General features: G+C 36.5%; 1 protein-coding gene across 3 annotated transcripts in view; it reads left to right on the forward strand.

Moving 5' to 3' along the window:
• ARL15 (ARF like GTPase 15) overlaps positions 1–24,029 on the forward strand; it is a 227,468-nt gene that overhangs the window by 197,825 nt on the left and 5,614 nt on the right. The gene's annotated exons all lie outside the window — the stretch shown is intronic.

Raw genomic sequence — 24,029 nt, forward strand, 5'->3', positions numbered from 1 at the left:
TGAAGGCTTCTCTATCTGACTGCCTTTATCATAATTTTTGTCTAATGCCAAATAGGTCATTGAGACCTAGTGGTTTTTAGTGGTTCCTTATTGTGTTTGGTCTCAGTTCTCTTCTTTTGATACCCAGCTTGAGAGAACTTTTCTACAGTAAATGTTGACCATGAAAGACTTACTAAGCACTTTGACTCTGGAAAGTGCTCTATTTGTTTGACAAATCAAAGAACCAATGTCTGGATCTTGAAATTAAGAAAAATGCTGGTCTTTATTTCTGTAGATCAGTTTTTTGCAATAGTTGATTTGTTCATTCACAGGTAGTATCTTTTAATGAACTTTCTATGTATGTTCATCTTTGTTTTGTTGGGGTTTATTTTTCTGGGCAGATAATTTAAATGAGCCTCCTGAACTCTTAGTTAAAAAGAGTGTGATCTTGCATATTAGATTTGGAGGAATTTCCATGGGGATATTCCCATTAGAAAAAAGCTCAGTCTCTTCAGTTTGACATTTCTCTCTTTTTACTTAAGAGCTCTTTATTCTCAGTTGAGAGCTTTTTGCACTCAGTCATACTGCTGTTGCATGAGCAGTCTGTAAGCAAGCATATCCTGGCAGAGCTTCACATGTGAATGCTTGCAGTTGAACTTGCAGTTGCCCTCACAGGGAGCAGGAGAACACAGGGTTCATGATGTTTATGAGCAGTTCTTCCTTCAGTAGCAGTCTGTTTTCACTCTGCTGGCTGACTTGTGCTCTACCTTTCTGCATGCCTCAGTAGTCCTGGTGTGAACAAAGTATCATCCTAATTCTCCAGTAGGAGAAGTAGAAAGAGGCACCAGCTCCAGCTCCTTCTGGCTTTCAGACAATTGCCTACAAGTTTCTTTGTGACCCATGGTATCTAGTTGGTTTCTAAGTACATTACACTTTTTTCATTAGCACCGGATTATTTTTACCTTTGAAAGGAGAAGGCTGCTGTCAGTAAAGAGCCATGTAAGCTGTAGTGTTTAAGAGCCACAGATCTTTGGGAGGGCAAAAGAGCATTACTGTCTGAAGGTACAACTGCCACTGGTCTTTTCTCCTCAGAAAGGAGGAATGAAGAAAGGAGGGTGAAGAGCTTTTCCCACCTTTCCTGAAATTTGTGTACAGATAAGCTAGGAAAGCATCAAGTCTTCATCTTTCCTACAAATCACCTTTTCTATAGCTATTAGGGAAACATCTGTCAACAGCAAAAGGCTCTGGCAAAAAGACAGCAAAATTGTGACTGTTTTTTTAAGTACTTTTCTGTTTGAAGCTGCTGGAACACCTTTCAGGAAGAAAAAAGCACTACTGAAAGTAATTTGCAATGTACAGTGGAGGTGTGCAGAGTATGGTGACTTCACAGACTGTTTAGATTTATTACTTGTCTTGATGCTACCAATCACTTTCCTTTGGTCCTTTGTTATACATCACAATTGCTTGGGGAAATAATTTCCTCTGTTTTTCTTCTTGCCTCCTTTTATGATTCTTAAGCTATCATTATTACTATACTGTGTTAAAATCACTTGTTGTGATGTTCAAGAATTTTATATTGACTTTTAAATATTTTTCAAGGTAGGGAAACAAGGTGTTTCACTGGTCCTGTACTTCAATTCATGTATCTCAAACTTGCTTTAATATAATGCAAAAGTTTTATGGAACTAATGTTTATATTTTAAATTGGAAAAATATGTAATATTTATGGTACTAATTAGGTAGTCACGATGTTGCTTTATATCAGAGTGTTTCAATGCATTTTTCATACTGCTATCAGTATTATTATCAGAGTAAGGCTGTGGTGAACGGTGAAGAATAACAGCAAGGAAAGACAATGCTATTTATCTTGCTTAATATAGCCATCTTTTTGTATGAAGATTTCACATCTCAGTTGCTTCCATATAAGGTACCAATAGGAAAGTTCCTCTGTTGACTTCAGGTGGTACCTGAATCTTTTACAAGCAAATGGTTTTGAGACTATTTTAGGAATTGTTTGGACTTTTTGCAGTTTAGTTAATTTCTGTGTCTTCTTAGTTTGTGTGTTTAGGGAGAGGATGAGGAGAACGTAAGGGAAGCTCAGTACATAAATATCTATCTTACTATGTTTTAATTGCCAAAATAAGTTCTACTACATAGTAATCAGGAAACAAAAAAGAAGCATACATTATAATTAATACATTGGATTCTTCTGCTATAGAGTTTATTAATTTGTATTATTTAAAGTTCTTCTGTTGCTGGCAGTAACCCCTCCACTTCTCTGTATCATTTTTTAGTCAGCTTGTGAAGTCAACTATCATGAATGTGTACATGCTTTACTGACCTAGAATGGATTAAGCAAATCACTAAAAGAAACAGTGTTTTTGCACAACAAGGTGTTAGGACCCCAGGTATAATTCTAAGCGGTCCTCAAGAAACACAGGGAAAATGTGATACTACTACAGCACTTGCTGTAGTAGGGTGAAGCATCATTTGGAAAAAAGCATGTTAAGAAAAGCAAGTTGCCTAGTGTTAAACTGAATTGCACTGAATTGTCTGTTTTCATTGAATGTCCCAAGCTTCATTTCAGTGTGCTGCTAAAAGGCATTTATTTGTCATAGCTGTCTGCCAGAATCCATTTAAACTATTTGAAAATAGGCTTGGTGGAGTGGCTGTAAGAGGGTGAATTAGTTCTGTGTACAGCAGCAGCAGGTTGGCCCAGTGGACTTCTGACCTATAAGGATCCTGAGTCACTGCAATCTGTTCTGTGGGAGATGGAAGGCAGTATGACCTGGCTGTTGGACATGTTTTCAGCAGTCGTGAGAAAACAGCCTGTGGGCTAAGTGATGCTATGGTGCTCCATGCTATTCCTGGCCTTGTGGGCTGTGGTGCTGCAGCAGATGGTTCTTGTCCAGTTGGGTGGATTTGAAAGATCAGAACAAGGTAAGCACAGGAAAGGCCCTTGACTGAGGGGGAGAGGGGAAAGAATGAAGAGGGATAAACAAGCCATGTTTATTTTCTCCTTTTTCTTTGAAGTTTTTGCTTTCTATCTTTAAATTTTGTATAAATATATATAAATATCTTAACAAGTAAACAGTAAGACCATTTTAGTGGGCGAGGAGGACAACAAAAACCTACCGTTAATGTTTCCATAATCAGCTAAAGTTCTGACTTTCTGTTTGTGTTTACTTGGAAAATCTTCAGTTGTGTTCATTAACTCTACATCCACAAACTTCTCAAACATATTGGTAGCTAAAATTAATTAATATTAGGTTTGTAGTATCACTAAACTTAAATGGGAAAGCCAAAAAGAGATTCTGGAACTTCTTAAACATCCTCGGTTTTCTAAATATAGTCATTTTGGTATTTAAACACAGGACCTTGCAACCAAAAAATCTGCTTCTCAGGACTTGAGTGTTTTAGGAAACATAAAATCTAACTTAAATATTACTCTATATTCATTTTATATTCTGTTATCAGGAAAGTAGTATTTTATTCCTGAGATTTGCTATGAAATTCTTGGGCCAGCTGTACTTCAAAACACTTTCTGCAGCCACTGACAGAGAGGTAATTGTACCTTGAAGCATTCATCTTCTGGACTGCAAATTTGCTGTGCATCGAACAGCTATTTTTACCTTATTTAAACAGAATTTGGTGGAGTAGTTATGTTGTGAGTCTTTTAGATGGGATTTTAATGTGGGAATTCTAGTCTTCTGGCACTGCTTGCTATGTAATTATTGACACTGATATCCTGGAAACACTTGGTTTTGATTCCTTTAGAAAATCTCCACATTCCGGAGAATTTCAGCTTGATAAATACTGATAAGAGCTGTGTTAAGTCAAGACAGGTTTTAGGGGATTGGGATTTTGTTTTGGGTTTTTCTCTAGTTTTTTTAGTTGGTTAGTTGGTTGTTTGGGGTATTATTATTACAGTACTGTCTAGAGTAGGAATACTCTACTGCTGGAGACTTTTTCAGCACTGTGCATCTGACACAAGACAGTTATATTGCTGTACACATTTAAATGGCCTATTACTATTCTGCTGCCAGGCACTAATAAAAATATATAAACCCTCTGATCCAATTTTATTATTTTTCTCATTTTCTTTCTAGACAGTTTATGGTTCCACAAGATTGTTTAATTCCCAGTCATGATGCACTGTTAATGGGCTTTAGAATCTTGTCTACTTGGCTTTATGCCAAGCAGAAGTCTTAGCTATCTTTTGAGCAGCTATACATGTGACATATATGTAGCACCAGAATTTCTAATATAACTGTTAATGAGAGGAAATGGCAAAAAGTTGTTCAGCATACTGCAATTCTTTATGCATAAATTTACCCATAAAAATAAGAGATAGATTTTCTAACAAAATATTATTTGTATAAACTTGGTTTTACTCTGTTTTAAACCCACTGAATTTTTTTAAGCTTACCTGAAAGGGAAAAAAAATGAACACTTAATATAGACATAGCATAATTATGCAAAAAAAGTTGAGACATGTAGATGAGAAAGCTTACTGTGTTTATAATGTAAAATTAATTATACTAGTAAATACTGGGAAAAAAACATAGTAAAAAATCCTAATTTTTTCATAATTCTAAATTACTATAATTTTCTCTTTCCCAGCATTTGATCTGTACAAACTCAAGGAGTTGGCCTGTGGGAATCTGATGAGATTTAACAAGGTCAAGTGCTGGTGCTGCACCGGGTCAGATCAACCCCTGGTATCAGCACAGGCTGGGCATGAACAGCCCCAGAGCAGCCCTGCCCAGAAGGGCTTGGGGGTGCTGTGGGTGAGAGGCTGGACATGCCCTGGCCATGGCACTCCCAGCCCAGAGAGCCAAACGTGTCCTGGGCTGCATCCAGAGCCCCGTGGGCAGCAGGGCAGGGAGGGGATTCTGCCCCTCTGCTGTGCCTTCACAAGACCCCACCTGCAGTGATGCATCCAGCTCTGGGATCCTCAACATAAGAAGGACATCAGCTTGTTATAGAGAAAGTCCAGAGGAGGCCACCAAGATGACTGGAGGGCTTGAACATGTCTGTTATGTAGAAAGTTAAAAGAATTGGGATTTTTCAGCCTGGAAATGAGAAATCTTTGAGGTCACCAAATTGTGTCCTTTCAGTCCATGAACGGAGCCTAAAGACAAATGGAGAGGGACATTTTACAAGGTCATGTAGTGACATGACAAAAGGCAATGACTTTAAACTGAGAAGAGAGTAGATTTAGGTTAGATATTAGGAAGAAATTACTGTGGGGATGGTGAAGCACTGGAACAGATTGGTCAGATGTTCAAGGCCAGGTTGGATGAAGCTCTGAGTAACCTGGGCTAGTGGGTGGCATCCCTCATCATGGCAGGGCGGCTGTAACTACATGATCTTTAAGGTGCCTTCCAGCCCAGGCCATTCTGTGCATCTAAAGAGATGATCTAAAGAGAGATAGGTCCTCCTTTGTCCTCCAAGAAAACCAATCCTGTATACCTTTTTCTGTTGTTCCCACTCTGGTAGTCTAACTTTTGTCTAGGTTAATTGACTGAGAATTTGTATGTATTTACTCCTCTCTAAGGAACTTATGGAATAGCTAGATGATAAACACTAATAATGCCCCATGTTTCCCCAAAAAACAAGGAGTTCTAAGGAAAACCCAAAAAATTTCTCACAACTCCTCACCAACTCACCTGTGTCATTCCCGTTCTGGGTTCATAAGATATGCCAGATCCAGGTGCTGCCAGAGCCTGTTTGTAAGTGAGTCTATTTTAGGAGACGGTTTCTATGTAGAAATGACAAGTTTCCTGAACTTCTCCAAGGCACAGACGCAGAAAAGAACAAGTCTGAGCTGGTGTCAGTTCCTAAAAAGAAGTGTTGTTTTTCTTCTGTCTTGCCATTACCTGTCTCAGCTTATTCCAACATACTTGGGACAGCGGTGGCTGGGAAAAATCGGAAAAAATTGCTTGCAAGTCAGAAGTGAAGTATTTACCCATCTGAGTACTCAAAACTGGTAATCAAACACTTGGTGAAGTAACTTGCCATTTCAGGATTATAATCTTTCCTTTCCGCTTTCCATCTGCAAAACTGGGAAAACAGTACTTATTTCTCACCAGGAATAGATGACATTTCCTTCATTAATGTCTTGGGCATGAGATAGTATTCTTCAGCATGACACAAAAAACTTCAAGAATTCAATGGTATTTTTAAGAAAGAGAGCTGGTACCACTATTATAATTTGTGTTAATTCTAAGGCTTGTTTAAAGTAGGTGTGCCCTTAGAATTAAACCAAGTGACATAGAAGTAGAGAAACCAAATTTGCTGACCTCATAGTGCTCAACAGTTATATTTACATTTAAAAAAATGTTCCAAGATCTGAATTTTAATTTGTTGAAGACATGGTTCAAATATTTTACCTTCTCTCTATATGTGTTATATATGATTATCTGTTGGATTTTAGGTGTTCCATTAGCTGAATATTAGATACTGTAACTGGGTATGAGAATGTTAAATGTTATCATATTGTTCTATTAACCATGCTTTCAAGGTGTACCATGATGATTTGCTTTTGGCAGTGGTATTGTTGAACTAGAGGGGATAATAAAGTGGTTTGCAGTTGGTAATTGAATTAACAATTAAGCATAAATTATAAAAACTCTGTTCACATTGAAGCTTTTCCAGATTCAGGTGCATCTGAAAGACAGAGAGTAGTGTGGCATTCCTTTACTATCTCAGAACTATTTAAAAATTAATTTTTTTAAAAGCAGTATTATGACTCAAAATCTGGACTTTATGGAATGAGATATTTCAGCTGAAATGAATGGGAAACACTGGAGAGATATGAGAAGCTCTAATGAAGATGGAGTTCTTATACAATAATGGCTCATATTGACCTCTTGCAATTTCTAGTAAACAAAATTAATCTGAAACTAATCACGATCTGAACTTTCTGCTCTGAGTTCTGTTTATTTTCCTCCATTTCTAATGGAGCATGTCTTTCTTTTGCTGTTTATCTCCTTCACCATTTTTTCATCTATTCCTACCTTTCTGGGTTCTCTTTTGAGCTGAATTATGGAAACAAGAAAATGAAAAAAGCCTCAACCAACCAAAAAATTCAACCAAATAAAAAGCAAAAAAAATCCCCCTGAATAAACAACCCACCAGCACTTAAAAATCCCAAACAAAATTAAAACAAACAAAAATCCCTGACAACTGTGTAGTCCCCTTAGATCTCTTTAATTTCTATTGGTCATACTTGACTTGATTTTAATGTAAGCCCACAACTGGAGCTCTAGTCACCCTTTGTGACTTAGCATTTGTGTAGGACTTCAGTCCTGCAGCATTCACCTTTGTCCCTGACTAACATGGACTGTTCTACTGCTACAGTTAAATTTGAATAGGAAATGAAGCAGACTTTGCTCATGGCTGGTGAAGGCTGAGGAAACTTGCCTTTCTTATTCCAGGTGGCTAGTCAAAGCTAAAATGGTGATCAGTTAGCTATGGAGCCTGAGAGTAAACTTTTTCCTATTTGACTGCTGTTGATATGCCAAATTTTCATCCTTCAACGTAGGTGCAGCTGGATGTTTGGTTGTCACTGGGAGCCAAAGGTGGGCTGGCAGCTCTCCAAGTGAAAGCTCTACTCTGCCACATGTATTTTAGACAAGTTCAGTCAAAAGTATGCTATGTCTTTTACTTTGAACTTAAATGAAGTAGGAAGTTAGAGAGCTTTCTGAGAAAACTTCTTCAAGAAGCTGGGCATAACTCGGTTTCTTGAAGGGTTACAACAGCAGTACAGTGGTACTCTGTATGCAATTTTCATTATCATAATCTGTTGTAACAGCCTTTAGGTTAGTGCTTTTTTTTTTTTGTTTGAAAGCTAATGTCAAAGAATCAATTCCTCAGTTACTAGAAAAGAGCAAAACGGACTTTCTAAGACAGAGAATATAAGGAAAATAATGAAAATTGTCGCACAATTACACATGGGCTACTTTTGCAGTCCAGACAGCTTTGAAAAGTGGAAAACTCCTAAAGGTGAAGAAGAGCAGTCACACTTGGGCTGTCAAAATCTCAGCTGTGTGTGGCCATAGGAAGTTTTGAAAGCACAGGTGTGTTGCTGCGTCCAGTTGCAGGTTAGCAGTAATTAGCAACTGGCTTAACTGATTACTTGCCATTAAAATTCGTGCCTTTGTTGTCAATTCTAAGTATGATCAATAAGTTGTTTTGGTTTGTCAGACCAGGCTCTGCTCTTAGCAGTGATATTGATGAACTGCAGCTTTGTAAATGTCATGGGAGAGTGCTGTTGTCCAGACTCCTGCCCCTCTGCTAATTCACAGGTCAGTCCTGGGGAACAACCCACTGTCAGTTTTTCAAAAGAGACTGTTTTTTTGTCTACAGTTCTGTAGTTCCAAAAACTCTATTTGTACTGTCTAATGGATTTGTTAAAATGTCTCCTTTTCATAGACTTGTAATAGCAAATGGTCTCTAATACATTTTTAATTAGTTGATTAAAATTAAATTATTAATTAGAGACTATCTTCTGTGAAGCAGAAGACCAGGGTAATCAAACATTAATTACTGAATATTTTGCTGATCAGCTGTCTGCTGAACATGCTATATTACACATGTGCAATAGGAATTATACTTTTTTGGGCTTACCCAAAAACAGAGGCCAGACGAAATTAAGAGAATAAAAAGTGGTTATACTTACTGAAGGGCCTTCAGGTATATTTAGTGCAGACAGGCCACCCAGGGACTACACTCAAAAATGGATGATGGGTCACGAGTTTTCACACTTTTAAAAGTTTGGACCATTTGCGTATGGGGGGTTAACCTTCCAATTACAGCTTCAGAAAATGAAGTAATTTATCCCAAGTTTGCTCTCCCCAACTCACTTTTGTTTACATTTCTCATGGCCTGGGACAGTAAGGTGTCCTTGATTCCCAGGATTAGAGAGGAATTGTTTTGTCTGACCAAAATGTGAAGACAGTAACTAACACTGTATATTGAGTTTGGAGTTATACACTAAAGAATTATGGGATTACAAATATATGAAAAATATAAAAGCTAAAATCCTAAGGTGTCAGGAGAAGTAAAACTTCTCTATAACTTCAACTCCAAAATAGGCAAATTGTACCTCAATCTCTTAAAGATGAAAAATGCTTTTTTCACATAATTTTTTTAGTCATATTGTTTTAAGGAGCATATTAGCCTTTAATTGCCATGCATGTGTACAGCGCATAATAGTTCAAGATTTATTTAATATGCATCTGGCATTATAGAACTATGAAACTGAGTAGTTTATAGAGGGTGGTACTCTCTCATGGTACAAGACTGGTGGCAAATCTCCTTTTATGACAAAAAGAGACAATAGGTTTTACTTTTAGGGTTACCACCCTAAAAGGGATTGTTGATTCCCTTTGCTTTCATCTCAGCTTTCCTGGCTTTGATAGTTGGCTGTCAGTGCAGCTCTACATTGTTGGTTTTTAAAAATCATGTGGGAAAAAATTACGTGTTTTGCTTGTTTTTTACATGAGGAATCATAGAACATATACATTGGCAAAGGATTCAAGAAGTTAGTGTTTAAATTTAAAATGTGAAGATTTTGGTTTTTTAGCAAAAAATCACCTGCCATTTGGTAGGACAGCCCCATGAAAAGCATTCAAGTATGACCAGTCTGACTATTCCAGTGACAAATAACTTGAAGTGTTTTCTGAACTAAGAACTGTTGTGCTGGATAGCCAGAGAGCTGAGCCATTCCCAGGTGGACTTAGAAGCATCCAACCCAAATATGAACAAGAGAGTTAGCTTCCAAAATAAATTATTAGGAGTAGACATTTGTAGTAGACAAAGCCAAATATGTTTTCCCTCTTCTGCTTTTATATCAACAGATGATGGAAGTTATTTAGTTTATACTGAAAATGTTGGAATGTGATAGTCAAGCAGAGTTGTCACACCTGTGTTATGCTTTCCTGGTTGTCTAGACATTCCAGCCTCCGTTCATTCCTGTGGATCTGAATCCATCACCTGTGCTTAATACTTATGTCTGTTGAAAAAAAACTAAATACTCCTCCAAATGGTGTGTCAAGAACATGCTCTTCTAACTTCAAACAGGCCTTTAATTCTCTTGGGTTATGTGAAGTATACTGGTGTCAAGATAGAAAGATTACTTTAAAGAAACCAGGTGTTCATTCTCTGAGATTTTTTTATAGACTTACTCATATATCTCCTGCTGTTTTCAGCTACATCAGCACGACGAAGCATGTATTTTCGACTATGGTGCTGCAAGTTTTTCAAACACATCTATGAAAGAGGCCATCCAGTTTGCTGTAGTGGTTGTACATTTATGTGTTGTTGTTTGTTGCAATATGCCTTACATTACCTAACTCAATCTCCTACTCTTGAAAATGAATCTTATTCCATCTTCAGAAAGTTACTTTTATTCTTTGAGTTTGAGACACTGATACCACAGTTCACTCCTCTTTTCCTTACCTCAGTCATCTGTCATCTTTCCAAAGCTTCAAAACTCTCAAGAGAGTACAATGAATGTCAAATGTGAGAAGAGTGCTGTCTCAGTAAGTTTGGCCTGATCAAGAAAATTTTCTTCTTTTCTTCTCCTTCCTTTTCACCCAGAATGACTTCTTCAGGAAACATCCAATCTTTCTGTAACTCAGTAGATCAAAGTGCTGTATTGTTGGATCTTAATCACATATGAATGGCTCCAGAAGGGATCAGAGCTCTCTTTGTTCCTTATAGGCTTCTAAGCCAAAACCAGTGCCAGCAGCCATAAAGGAAATATGTAAACCTCTTTTTGGTCATTCAGTGAACCATGTCACTCTAGGTTTGACCCCTACTTCTTTGCACTAGCTTCCTTCTTCAGGAAGGTGTCCTAGATCATGGCTGTAAAATATATTAATGCTAGCAATTGTAGGCAAAGGGATTGTTTTTTCATTTCTTTTTGATGTCTCTGCTAATTTTACTCCTTGCTGTTTCCTGCTTCTTAATGTTCTCAGCTTTAAGCACAATCTAGGTTCAAAATGTTCCAGATTTGTCTGTACCAGACAGAGAATGGTCTACATCACTATGGTGTTACAGTGTCTTGCAAAGTTTAAGTGCTAAGTTTGTGCAAAGTATAAGACCATAGATGTTTGCGTTTTTTTTCTGATAAAATGAGTTTCTGTTTCATTGGGTGTTTTGCATATTGGTACTGGTTATAGGTAGATGGACTGTTCTATTAATAAAATTTTTTACCAAGTGATTTTACTTCTTTATAGCCCATCAAGATATTAGAGGAGCTTAACAAGACGTAAGTATTGGATAGATAGGACATTAACAAGACATTGTATTTTTCTTTTGCTTCAGCTGTGCATTTTTTGTGCAGCCATTTTAATGATAATGATGATTATGTTTTCATATAATACAAGCTGAGATAATACAACAAGAGATGTTCCTGCTTGTAGACTAAGGTGTAGTTGATATCTAAAGTGCAATCCAGTATCTTTCTTACACTGTTGTATCAAGCATGAGTTAACTGCATAACTGATAATAAACTTAATATCTCAGAATGTTTGTAGTGAAAGGAAAATAGAGAATGAGAAGTTGCACATTATTCAGGGTATTTGTGCACAAACATGAGTGTTGTTGTTTATTGGGTTTTCTGTCTGTTACTGACCTGCTTTAAAATGTCATCCAGGGAAAAAGGCAAACCAAACAACTTAGCTGATCAATCATGTACTATGGATACTGAAAAGCAAATAATTGAACTGTTTGTGTTTGCCCTTTATGTTAGAAAATTCATTGTGCAAAGTAATTGACAGTGTGTTCACAGAAATAAGAATTTGTGAGTGTCCGGGCTATATTACTAGAACAGCATAACTTCAAATATGGTTTCATTGGCTTTTTGTCTTTATGTACTGTATCCATAAAAATGGACAAGACTAAAAGGGAAAGCGCTTCGTATTTTGTTTAACAGTTCTGATAAAATTCAGAAAAGTCAGATATGTCAACTTTTAATTAATTTTTAATTAAAAATGGAATTTTCAGATACTACTAGAAACATTATAGTCTTGCATATGTTTTGTATAAAATGAGCAGAATTGCTCTCTCTCCTCCCACACAAACGACTGAAGATCTAATCAGACCACTGGCCAATGAATTTTTTTATAGCATCCAGTTGTATTTGTTTGTTCACGCTTGTCTTTAGTCTAAAAAGATTGAATCTACCCCTTCTTTTTATTGATAGATCCTGTTAATACATTTAAACCTCTTGTCAAGGAAATAAAGGAAACATTTTTTTGTTTTCTGTGACAGATGTCACTGTTCAATCTTGATTTTTCTAAGCATTGTTCACTTTTCAGTATACTCTTCTTCAAATGTTGTCAACTCCTTTTGCAGATTTGTGCTTTCTAGCTGGCAAACATCAAGCTGATACACTACCAGCTGGACTGGAATTGTTCTAATATTATGTCATTTCTGCTGTCATGGAGTAGACATCTTTAGAAGCAGGATATTTTATTTCTTGTAAATCATCTGAAGCCATTTTATATGGCTGATCTCTACTTACCCTCTCCAATTCCTGCTGCACTCCCTGTGGCCTGACTGACATGATGATGACACTGTCTTTTCTATTAATCTGTCTACAACTGGTCTCATAAAATAGTGTGCTTGGTGGCACTCTTCACTGCATGTTGAGTAAATTGCTGTGCAATGTGCAAATACTTATTTTTTTGAAGGCTTGGGAATTTGATCCATTTCCAAAACAGTTTTGCAGTAGGCAGAATAGCATCTTTTCTCACTTTTCTGGAGCAATTATAAAACACTTTGTAATGTTAATTTTTAAAAAAATTGTTGTTAGTGCTTCATCTTGTAAGGAGGTGATTTCTTTAGTGAGAGGACAGTTGGAAATATTAAATTATTAATATTTCAAAGTCCAGCTCTTTACCAAGTAGACCTTTTTTGTTATAAGTCACTAAAGTGTCTGAATTATTAGCAGCATACCATTAGTACAATGATTCACTATAAAACAATTGAAACATTTTCCAGTTATGGAAGCAAACATAAAACATTAGTTTGCAATGTCTAGTCTTTTCAGTAAAACTGGCATGATCTATCTGTCTGTTTATATAGAACTGTACTAAACATTCAAATCTAAAATGTTATTGAGGAACTTATTTTTGGTGGTGAGGGTTTTTTAATATATGTATTTAAATCCATTACCTCCTTGCAATTGTTTCTTTTTCTTTGAAATCTGGACCACTGTAAAGCTGAAAATGATGTCTCTGAGCTGGAAATTTAAGAATATTCAGTAACCTATTGCTAGTTATCCCCTTCTCATGCTGCCTGCTGAATAATAGCCATAACAGGCTAGTAATACTAAATCTAACTGGAAGTGCCAAGAAAAAAGCTGTGATGTAGTGCTACTTTCAAACTAAAGAAAAAAATCTGAGATTTATTTTTGATGTTTATGGTTGAAGGATGTTCTATTTGTTGTTTTATTGCCTTTATAATACTTTGGAGTTGCACAGGCAGTGGTGATATTACGATATACTACACATCTTGGCATAGAAATAGCAGAATAGTTTAATTGTATTAAACCTTTCAATTACTGCCTCACAAATGACTATTTGTTTTTGATGGGTTTCTCATTCAAGTAACCCTCGACCTCATAAAATACTAAACTCGTACTGCAACCTATGCTTTATAAAGCCAGATTTTTTCCCATTTTCAGTTTATGCAGTTAACTTGTTTCCAGTTTAAAAATAATGCTTTAAAAGAATCAATTTCATGGTGAATGCATCTAGTCAAACAACTCATTTAAACAACATCTTACTCGTGTGTAGCAGACCGTTTTACAAGTAACTGAGAGTTTTACAAGCCTATGTTTCAGACAGGATAATTGGTTGTTTCTCATATGTGAACTCGAAACTTCAACTTGTTAGCTTCAATGTACAGAACCTTTCCTGGCTTGGAAGGGAGTATTTAGTTAAGGTCTTTTTAGCTGTAGACATATATAATAGTTCAGTATCAAGAACTATTGTCAAATGGTAAAATGGTACAAATTTTAAATATGTTCTGTAAAAGCTAGTGGTCATAATCTTTTAGCTTGTCACTAGTGGTCAGCAAACTTAGCCTATGATGATTTCTAATGTAAAGTAAACCCAATTAGCAATTGCTAATGTGCAAGTTTCTGAATCATGTCAGAAACACTGGAACCTCTATTAGACCTCAATTTTGAAGAGATAGGTAGCTCTCTAAGGTTAATGGAGAATGCTAAGAAAAAATTGTTACATTAAGATCTTTTAGTCAACTGATAATAATCTTCTCATCCTCATAAAAAGTTAGTGTCAGCTATTTGTTTGCTATATTTGATTTCATTTTCAGTGCAGTGCTTACCCCAGGTGTAACACTAGGGCCTGTTAGTAAAATTTCAAGTCACATCCAAAGGTAGAGGAAAGGAACTGTCTGTCAGCTTACAAATGCCAGGTTTCCCTTTCTGCTAGAATCACTTGACAAGTATTTGCTTTTATTTTTCATTGGTATAGTCGTGATAATTGGGGCATTACTAGGACATAGTAATTTTTCTTCAGAAAATAAACTGGCTTTTCAATGACTTCAAAGGTAATCCACAATTAGTGTGTACAAAGGAAAGCCTTAAGTCACTTAAAGTAACAATAGCTTTATTAGAAAACCTGTTTTATGCTCCTTCAATATTACTTTCAGTAGCTCTCCTTTAAGGAGACCATAAATTTTACAAATGCTGTCAGTCAGATTGTCCATTCTTTGGAGAGATGAGGGACATTTTATAAGATCATGTGATGACAGGAGAAGGGGGAATGGCTTTCACATGAAAGAGAACAGGCTTAGATTAGGTATTGAGAAGAAATACTTTACTGTGAGAGAGGTAAACATTGGAACAGGTTGCCCAGAGAAGCTGTGGATGCTCCATCCCCAGAAGTGTTGAAGGTGGGATGAGGCTTTGAGCAACCTGGTCTAGTGGAAGATGTCTCAGCCCATAGCAATGGAGTTGGAATAGGATGATCTTTAAGGTTCCTTCCAACCCAAGCCATTTTATGGTACTTTGGGGCTAGTTTGGATTTTTTAATGTAAAAGTTGATACCCTTCCTGAGACGTCTCTGTCTCTCTCTTCTTTGTATGTGCAACTCTTGATCAACTGCCTATTATTTAATCTCTTTCCTTGAAGTGTGGATCAATAATAATGTAGGGAAGTGATGATGCAATAAGAGAAAAGTATTCATTACTCATTCTCTTATCCCTTCCCATGGAATATTTTTACTAAAAGACTTTTCAGAATGGTAGAATTTCCTGCTGCAACCTATCATAACAGGAGGAATTGCTCTGGCACTTAAAAAACAGATTCTCACCTTTTACCTTTAAGTTCTAGAGTCAAAAGAACAATATGCCTCTTCAGCATCTCATTGCATTCACCCATCTGCTCCAAGTCTGGTCATCCATGTCTGTTCCAGCACTATTGCAAATCTCGGCATTAGTATTTTAATGTTACTTCCCATTCACTTGACTTAACACATCCTCTCTTGCTGTTAAGTGCTCACTTTTTTTTTCTGTATCTGTTTGCTCATGCATTTCTTATCATTTTAGGATGAGTGACAGATTTGTTTTGCACATGGATATTCTCCTGTGTACAGGATTGTGTCTGAATTGAGCTGTGTAATTTTCCTCTTGGTATCCTTGTGCATTATGAATAAATCTGAAGGTAGGGAGAGGGCCTTGCTCCAGCAAGCCCTGGTGAGAGAGACTGGAGGGATTGTTCCGTAATTCTAGGTGGAGAGTTTAAAAGTATCAAGAAATAGATGAGTTTGGAGCTGCCTGGAATAGTAGTTTTAAGTGGTGGCTTGCTGTGAGTTTGAAGGCATTAATCTTCTCAGAGGCATGGACCTAGAAAACGCAAAGTATAGGCTTGCATCTTCTAACCATAGGACAGAAAGAAATCCTCAGAAAGAGGTCCCACAGAAGTTCCTGGTGCTGGAGAAGCTGGGAGGGTTGCAGACCCTGTGGCATTCTGATAGCCAGAAACTGAACCTGGCAGTGGCATGGCCTCTGGGAGCAGTTCTTACTTAACAAGTATTTTATGATAACTTTTTCAAATGGATTTATTAGACAGTTTCTGGTTTTGAACAAAAAATGGTTAATTGCAGTTAGTTCAGGGCTTCCATTGCCTCTGCGCAGACTTTTCATAACAAATAATTCTTCCATTGGCAAAGGACCCAAAGGAATGTTGGAACCATCTTATACTAATATTCTGTGCTCTGCAGATGGTAAGGAGCAAGTGGAATAGGCACAACTGCTGTCTGTGTCTGCTTGTGGGAGCACACATCTCACAGAACCACAGCAGCTGCTGAGTGGCTTTTCTTTTGTGCTCAATCTGACTCTTGGAACAGTGTTAGCAGTGTGAGTGTGGGGAGCCAACCACAAAGCCCTTAGAAATCCCGTTCTTTGCAGCTGATACAAGGGTACAGGTCCATACAGTGTTTTGGTGTTTTGCAGACATGGGCACAGTATACAGATGTTATTTATTCAAGTGCTAGATTTATGTGCATGTTCAGGCAAATGCAGATGAATCATCACATATGCACTTCTCCAGAAAATACTGTTTAACTGTTATCTGAACAGAAGACATGCTATTTGCAGAAAGGATGTCCTAATTAGGATTAATCTTTGGACTTCTCTTACTCTAAAGATTATTTTGACATTCAACATCGCAGGTAAACTTTTTTGGGTTGGGGAGGGTAAAATCTCAGCACTTGTGTACTTGTGTTTCAGATTTTGTTCCTAGTTCAAACCACAATCTGTATATAAAACTAGCATATTTTGCGGCTGAAATCAGCATACTCTGTCAGTAGTCTTATATTCTGAAGTAAACCATGAGTACCTGCAGTCTATTAAAAAAAAGGATGCTACAAAAACTCTGTAAGTCTCTGAAAGATGTTTTTTCCTAAAGGTCTTGAGTGTTGAGTCTCTATTAGTTTTTGTACTCCTTAAGCTATTTAACTGAAGTTATAACAAAAACAAACCTGAGTGAGGGATGGTAGAGAGGAGATGACTGCTGGTATAGTAAAATCTTGCAGTAGATTTCCTGTAAAATTATCTTTGAATGTGTTCCATTCTATATTTTTTGTTAACAGATTAGGACAACAACAGTAATTTAAATGAGTTATCCTAAGTTTAAATTGATCTTATATTCAATCAGTTATTTTTGATACAGCTTAATATACTGGGATGTGCTAAGAATACACTAAAATAGAAAATTGTTCTTATAAACAGTAAGTTGGCATTTTTGGGTCTGTGCTCTATGTGGAGGAAAAAAGATATGTGAATTTTAGATGTCCTCCAAATATCTTTCTTTAACCAGGGCTCATTTTCAGCATTACTCTTTGGGATATTATACTCTAATGCTTTACCTGTAACTGCATAACTGTCAGGCAGTATCTGTGACAACCCAAAGTACTTAATAAAACACAGTGGGTAAGAGAGAAATCAAAAGGAGCAGTAACTTCTGAGTAATTCTTTGAAGTAAAATAAAGAATTAAAGCAGCATTAAAGAAAAATACTTTACTATGCTTTCATTGCATGCATTTTTGTACAGTATCTTCTTTTCTGTTCTTGTTGTTGCCCTTATCATTCGAGATGCTGTTTCACTCGCTCCAGGGTTGGATAATTGTGAGCCCTTGTCTTGTTTTTTTCTGGTTATATGGTTATAGGAGCCTTCATCTGGAAGTCTGGTTTTCTCTATATAGGTATGCTGCTGCTCTTCTCATGTTATTTCTATTTCTTCCAGTTGTAAGAAAAGCACATGCTTACATGAAAGGAATATCCTAGGTGAATAAGGCATGGAAGACAAAGTATAGGTGTGTGTTTTTGGCAGCTACACATGATTTACTATTTCTTTTGTACAAAATAACAGAATCTAACAAAAGAATCTAACACACTGTAGTTCACTGTTATGGGGCAACATAAAGAGTGTGTGCAAAGAGTGAATGGACCCTAGTAGCTTCTCAAAGCCTATCTTTGCTTCGTCCACATACAAATCTCAGTGATACTTCTGCAATCTCTGCAATTTTGTGTCCTCACTCTCATCCATCTTATTTATCCAGACCCATTGTAACATGAGTCTGTCTATTTATAAAAAAAAAAATCCCAACTTTTCTGTTTTAAAAACCTTCCAGGTCTTTAGCTCACTCCCCTTTTTCTTGTTGCATGCTTGCATGTGCAAATACTCTGTGCTCTCTGGAATTGTGTGGCTCTGCGGATTTGTAAGGCATCCTATTTCTTAATTCTGGATAGTTAATTATCTTCTTTAAACTACGTTTCTTTCCACTATCACTTGCAATCTGAAAAGTGTTGTGACTTGTGACCACTGGAGATAACAAGGCTGGAAATGTGCACAAGGCACTGTGTACATTACTTTAAGTGACTGTATTCCTCTTTGTAAAGACTTAGAAGCCAAAAATATCATCCGGCTCTCTTACAAAGCTCAGTTGGATGTGTTTCAGGTAGTCTTTTATGAAAGGCGAAATCTGGAAAAAAAAAAAAAGAAGAAATTGAGAAGCTTTACAAACTACAATTTGTAAAGCATTAACCACTACTTGTGAGATGTATTAGAAGGCCTCTGATAGTTTTGTAATCTTGTCTAGAGAAATTGCTTACCCTGCTATCACACAGAAATGCTGAAGAAGACAGATTTTTTTCTTTTGATTTTGGAGGTTATATTTTAAAGTAAAAAAAAAAGGCAGCTCAATTACATGATTATCTGATTATCATAATATGTACTTAATGGACTCATTGCAAAATTTTAACATTGTACATACAGACTTTGGATTCCTTGGCACATTAAAGTTGGTGAGCAGTGAAATATGTATTGTCAAAGAGCTAGAGTATAAAAGCATTTCTGTGGCTGATAGTGTTGCTGGACCTCAGCTGACATTCCTGGGAGTAACCCTGTGCATAGGTTGCTCCAGACCTCAGCACATCACCATCCCTTCTCATCAGCTGAGGCACTTTCATTCCCCTCCCTGCTGTGTAAGAGATATTGCATATGGAATCAATAAACATGAGGTACAGGTGCTTTAGGAGGAGTGCTTATGATGCATAGGTGCATTACAAGGATCCCTCTAGACAAGGATGAGATCACTGTTAAGAAGAAGCATACGAGCAGGCATACGTGAAGTGTCTTTTCAGGAGAAGTGAAGTGTCTCTGTAGGATGAATAAATATTACAAAACTTTGGCTGAGAGTTGTGCACATTACAGCTGCTCTGCTCAGATTGGAGGTCCTCTTTAGCCAAGTGGACTGTCAGATAAGGAGCTTTCTAGCAGATTTTTCAGGAAAAGCATGGATGTCTTAACTCCTGTATGACAGTGGATTGAACTAGTTGATTTAAGATTAAGTGGCTATCAGCCCACTCCACATCGTCCTATAAATCACTGTACTCAGAAAAGGACCAGCAGAAAAGTACATGTAGCAGCTCAGGAGGCTGTGCAGTTTACAGTGGAGAGCACCAACATAAGCTAGAGTGGATTTCAATTTACTTTTTAGCATCAGTGGTGACTTAAGTAATGAGTTCTACTCTATGGTTAGTAGGTCAACATTTGTGGTTTCTATTTAATATGCCAGAAATTCCTCTCTTTTGTTTTCTCTTCTCTTTTTTTAGACATGACTTCTTTTACCTCTAATACCATCCTTTTCTGTGCTGCAATTGGTGAAAGCTTTTTTTGTTTATTTTAAAGTCTTCTGAAGCAGTATAAATATACTCTGAGCCTCTAATTATGGTATTTTTTCTGTGCCACCTGCAAGCATTTTACTTTTTTAGCTGCACAGTTCATTTTCTTTAAGTTCCAAATTTTATGTAGTTTCCCTTTTTAAAACTTAATGCTATGTAAAGTAAAGTACTCTTGGCTTTTTCTCTTCTCCAAATATATTGAATTTGCACATGAATTCTTATAGGCAGCTTGTCTGTTGTTCGTTGAGCCAGTAAGCAAAAAAGCAAAATTCCCTCCCTCTCCTGCATCTTCTGAATGGTTGCTCCAAAAAACAGATTTTTATGATGTCTGAAAACATATTATCTGCATCACAGCTCAGTGAAACTTTCAATGTTAATATGGGCTACTTCAGTCTCGCATTATTACTTTATTTGTTGTCCATGCAGATTTGGAATGGATTAATGTCTTATGGATTCAGCAAATTAGATTATTTTAGTTTAATTCATACCTTCACCAGTCACCCTTTTCACCCTGTGAAAGTCTTTCAAAAATTTAGTCTAGTGGGGACACTGACAAGACCAGGCAGCCTGTGATTTAATATAATATACATGTTTTGTTACAATTCTTTTGTCCCAGTGAAATTTTTCAATAAAACATCAATGAATGAAAAAATATTTTATTCATTAAATTCTCCATTTACCAGCCTGGTAATGTAAGTGACTATCTGAATTTTGTATTTGTTTGCAACAAATTAGTCACAGTGGGCTGGAAGTTTTCTGTATTGATGAAATTTGGTAGTATAATTTTGAATTTGAATTAAAAACAATGCTTTCAATCAGCTTTTTTTAAAATGTTGAATAATAACGATTACTCTTCTCATATATTAAAACATCTAAGTTTTCCTATAGATCTTATGTTCACATGGGTGGTGAACTGACTAGATGATGAGGTTCAGTAATAGAACATAGAAAAGCTTTCAGCAGGGCCTGGTTACTCAGCTTACGTATATCAATTTAGTAACATCAGTTCCACACTGCATTGATAATTTACACCAGCTGAGGTTCTGGGCACTGATCCTTTTTATTGTGTCTTGACATTTCTAGCACGTAGGTTAAGCAACATTTGATAACCATATGTTTAGTGTATTGTGCCAGTAGAATAGGGCTTAGAAGGTGGAGTGTGGGAAGAGTGGAAATTGCAAACGTGTATTGTTAGATTTTATTGACTTCAGAATGTGGCATAAATACAATGTCAGGTTCTCTATAAAATAAGGCCCCCATGTGGAGTCAAGACATAGAGTGAGATCCTGTAAAAATTTGTGAAGTAGTCTTAAAATTAGATCTAACTGATTGTATTTTCTTCTAAAACTATATCCTAAAAATTTACTAATCTCAAAGTAAACTCTTGAAAATGTAAAGCCAGTATGCAAATGCTCATCTTATGCATCAGACTTCTGAAACATGTTTGAGTCTTTATATTTCACTTCAGCATCCATGAACAGTCAGGAAGCTTTTCACTGTTTGTGTAGAGACAGAAGAGCTTCTCTGAGGAACCCACTCCTTTGTGCTACTATGATTGAAGGGAGCTGTAAAATAGTAACTGCTGATTATGCAAGAGCTACCCAGGTGTGTGAGTATTCAGTGAATTTCAGCTTTCTCTGGCGATGTTGGTGATCAGTGTACATCCTCTTAGGAAACCTGCAGGGAATGAGTGTGGATGATGGTCAGTGGGGTAGAAAGGAACTATAAAACCAAACATGGATGGAGACCTGAGTGCATTCCAGCGGAAAACTCAACAGTATAAAAAGAATTGGGCATCTGATTGTGTCAATCTTCACATATTTCATCTGTTGCGTGTAAAAAATGGTTCAAGTCTAAAAAAAGTGCTTGCTTTTAGACCAGAATAACTTCTTCTGAGTTAAAGGGAGGAGAAATTATAGTAAATTGGAAAATATTTGTGTCTGCAAACTTCTTTCTGGAAGTTTCAACGTCCAGAGAGCCTGCTTGCAAAACCTTGAGGTTTAGTGAACTCCATTGTGGTGTGAAGTTTAAATGAAGAAATACAGTAACACACCACAAAGTGTCCCTTGGGTTGTGAAAAATCACTTCTGTGCTACTTCTGTTTAGTTAGTTATTATTTGTAAGCCAATTAGTGTTATTTTTCTAGATTTGTATTAGGCATGAGTCATCTAGCAAATATCTTTTTTTTTTCCTGCAGAAAGTATGGTTTAAATAGCTCTTACTTTTGAATATAAGCAGTTGTGCTTTCATACCAGTATCAAACCCTCACATTTTAAAAACAACTTTTTTGCTTAACATTTTCATTTCAGCATTCATCTAGGACCTATTAATGCAGATACTCTGAACTGTTCCTTACTGTGGAAAATGTTACTAAATCATTAATTTAGTAACATTTTTGGTTATACAGATAGAAACAGAAAAAAATACATTTTCATAAACTTTGGGTATCCAATAATTTATTTGCAAAATTTGTTCCACTAAATCAGTTGATACTGTTGGCATCTGCAGTCACTCAAATATAGCTTAAAGGCATTGTGTTTTTCTTGGCTAGAAGCTGCCTTGGTAAAATTGTGTTGTATTTACCCACAAATGCACAAGACTCAGTGCTAGTCTGCTTACTGCCATCATTTCCTTGAGCATGTGTTTCTACTTTTAAACCCAAATGCTGTCCTTACAATGTAATGACCTTCCTTCGTATGGCAGAGCCCTAATTCAGGAGGCTGTGCTAAGAAGATTGTGGACTGACTTCAGTGAGCTCTAGGGTCTGATGGCAATAGTCTTCCAGTAGAGGGGGTGTGGTGGACATCTTCTGGATTGTGGGTCTCAAACATCTTGGATTACTCAGCCATATTTGTCAGCTTAACATCAGTGGGCAGCTCTGTCCACTAGCTGCACTGACACCTTGCATTGTTATCCTTCCATACAACTTTTACTTCCTCCCCTCAAGGAGGCTGCTTGAATAGAGCTTCCTTACCCTGCTTTTCCAATACTGTGATCAGTCCCATTAACTCAGTATATTAATAAGGGTAAATTCAAGCTGCTGGGAAAGTTGCAATACATCCCTTATAGATACTAGTATTTTGGGTTTTTTGACATATAATTGTGCTAACATATCAGGTACTGGTGTGGCACTGAGACAGCAATGCTAAAAAGTAGGTATGTTGATATTAAAACATTGGTTTGTTGAAGCCCCATTTATTTCAATTTGTAAAAGATGAAAAGAGATTTAAAATTTTTCACAGTGTCATTTCTGGCTGAGCAGAAGTTCTCATCTCAAAACCACCATTTTTTCCCCCCTGTTATTTGTTACTAAACATTCTGGTTGAAATTTTTTTCTAAAATATAAGAAAGCTTTTCTGACACATGATCATGGTGGATTTCTGAATTATGAGAGTTGATATAACTCAATTTGGTTTCTTCTATTAGAATACATCAATAAATAAACAAAATTTGTTGTTTATCTACCAGCAGACACTGTAAAAGCTACACAGAGATGTTGCAGTTTGTAGAGACTTTGAAAGACTTTTTTTTCCCCTTCCTCTTTTTATTCCTTCTGCATACAGAACTTTACTCAGTGTGGCTCCAGTTGCTTGTCTAGGGCCTCTGCTGCCTACCATGTTGTGAGCAATGTTCCTGTAATTGCACTGCATATTTACAGTGCACTCTGTGCTAAAAGAAAATCAGGAGTATTTGTCAATAATTACAATGAAGAAGAATGTGCAAACTAAGACAGGACTAAGTATTTCCATTGATATATGGACAGTAGCAAGAACTGAGGGATATAGTTTTGGATGTAAAAACTAAAAGACTATTGGACAAGTCAAACATGAGTAGACTTCTGGGTCAAATACCTTCAAAGGCTAAAATTTTAATGAAAACAGTAAACTGTGGACCAGTATAACCTACAGGCTACTGTTCTCTTCTAAGAGACATCAAAAACATGTTTTGATATTGTAGTTTCTATTTTGAAAAGTAATTGGAGTATACTGCTAAATTGAAATCTTTCCTTTCTCAGTCTTTCTGGGTCTGCCTTGACAGTTGCTGCAATGTCGGTAATGATTGTTGTTTCCAAGAAACTGCATCACGTTTCATGTATAATACTTATTATTATCCTAGTAACATTAGTGTGTTAATTTTCTATTTTTAATTTTAGAAAAACTGAGTAATTTTGGAAGAATTTTTTTTTTTTAGGTTTTTCATGGTCACAGAGAGATACTGTGCTTGAGAAATAGCAGATGTTTGACAGGAATGTTTAAGATCTGTTGATTTTTTATGTTTAATTTGTGAAGTTACAGTGGTATGGTGACAAATTCTATATCTTA

Source organism: Sturnus vulgaris, chromosome Z, assembly GCF_052056855.1.
Source record: "Sturnus vulgaris isolate bStuVul1 chromosome Z, bStuVul1.hap1, whole genome shotgun sequence".
Lineage (NCBI taxonomy): Eukaryota > Metazoa > Chordata > Aves > Passeriformes > Sturnidae > Sturnus > Sturnus vulgaris.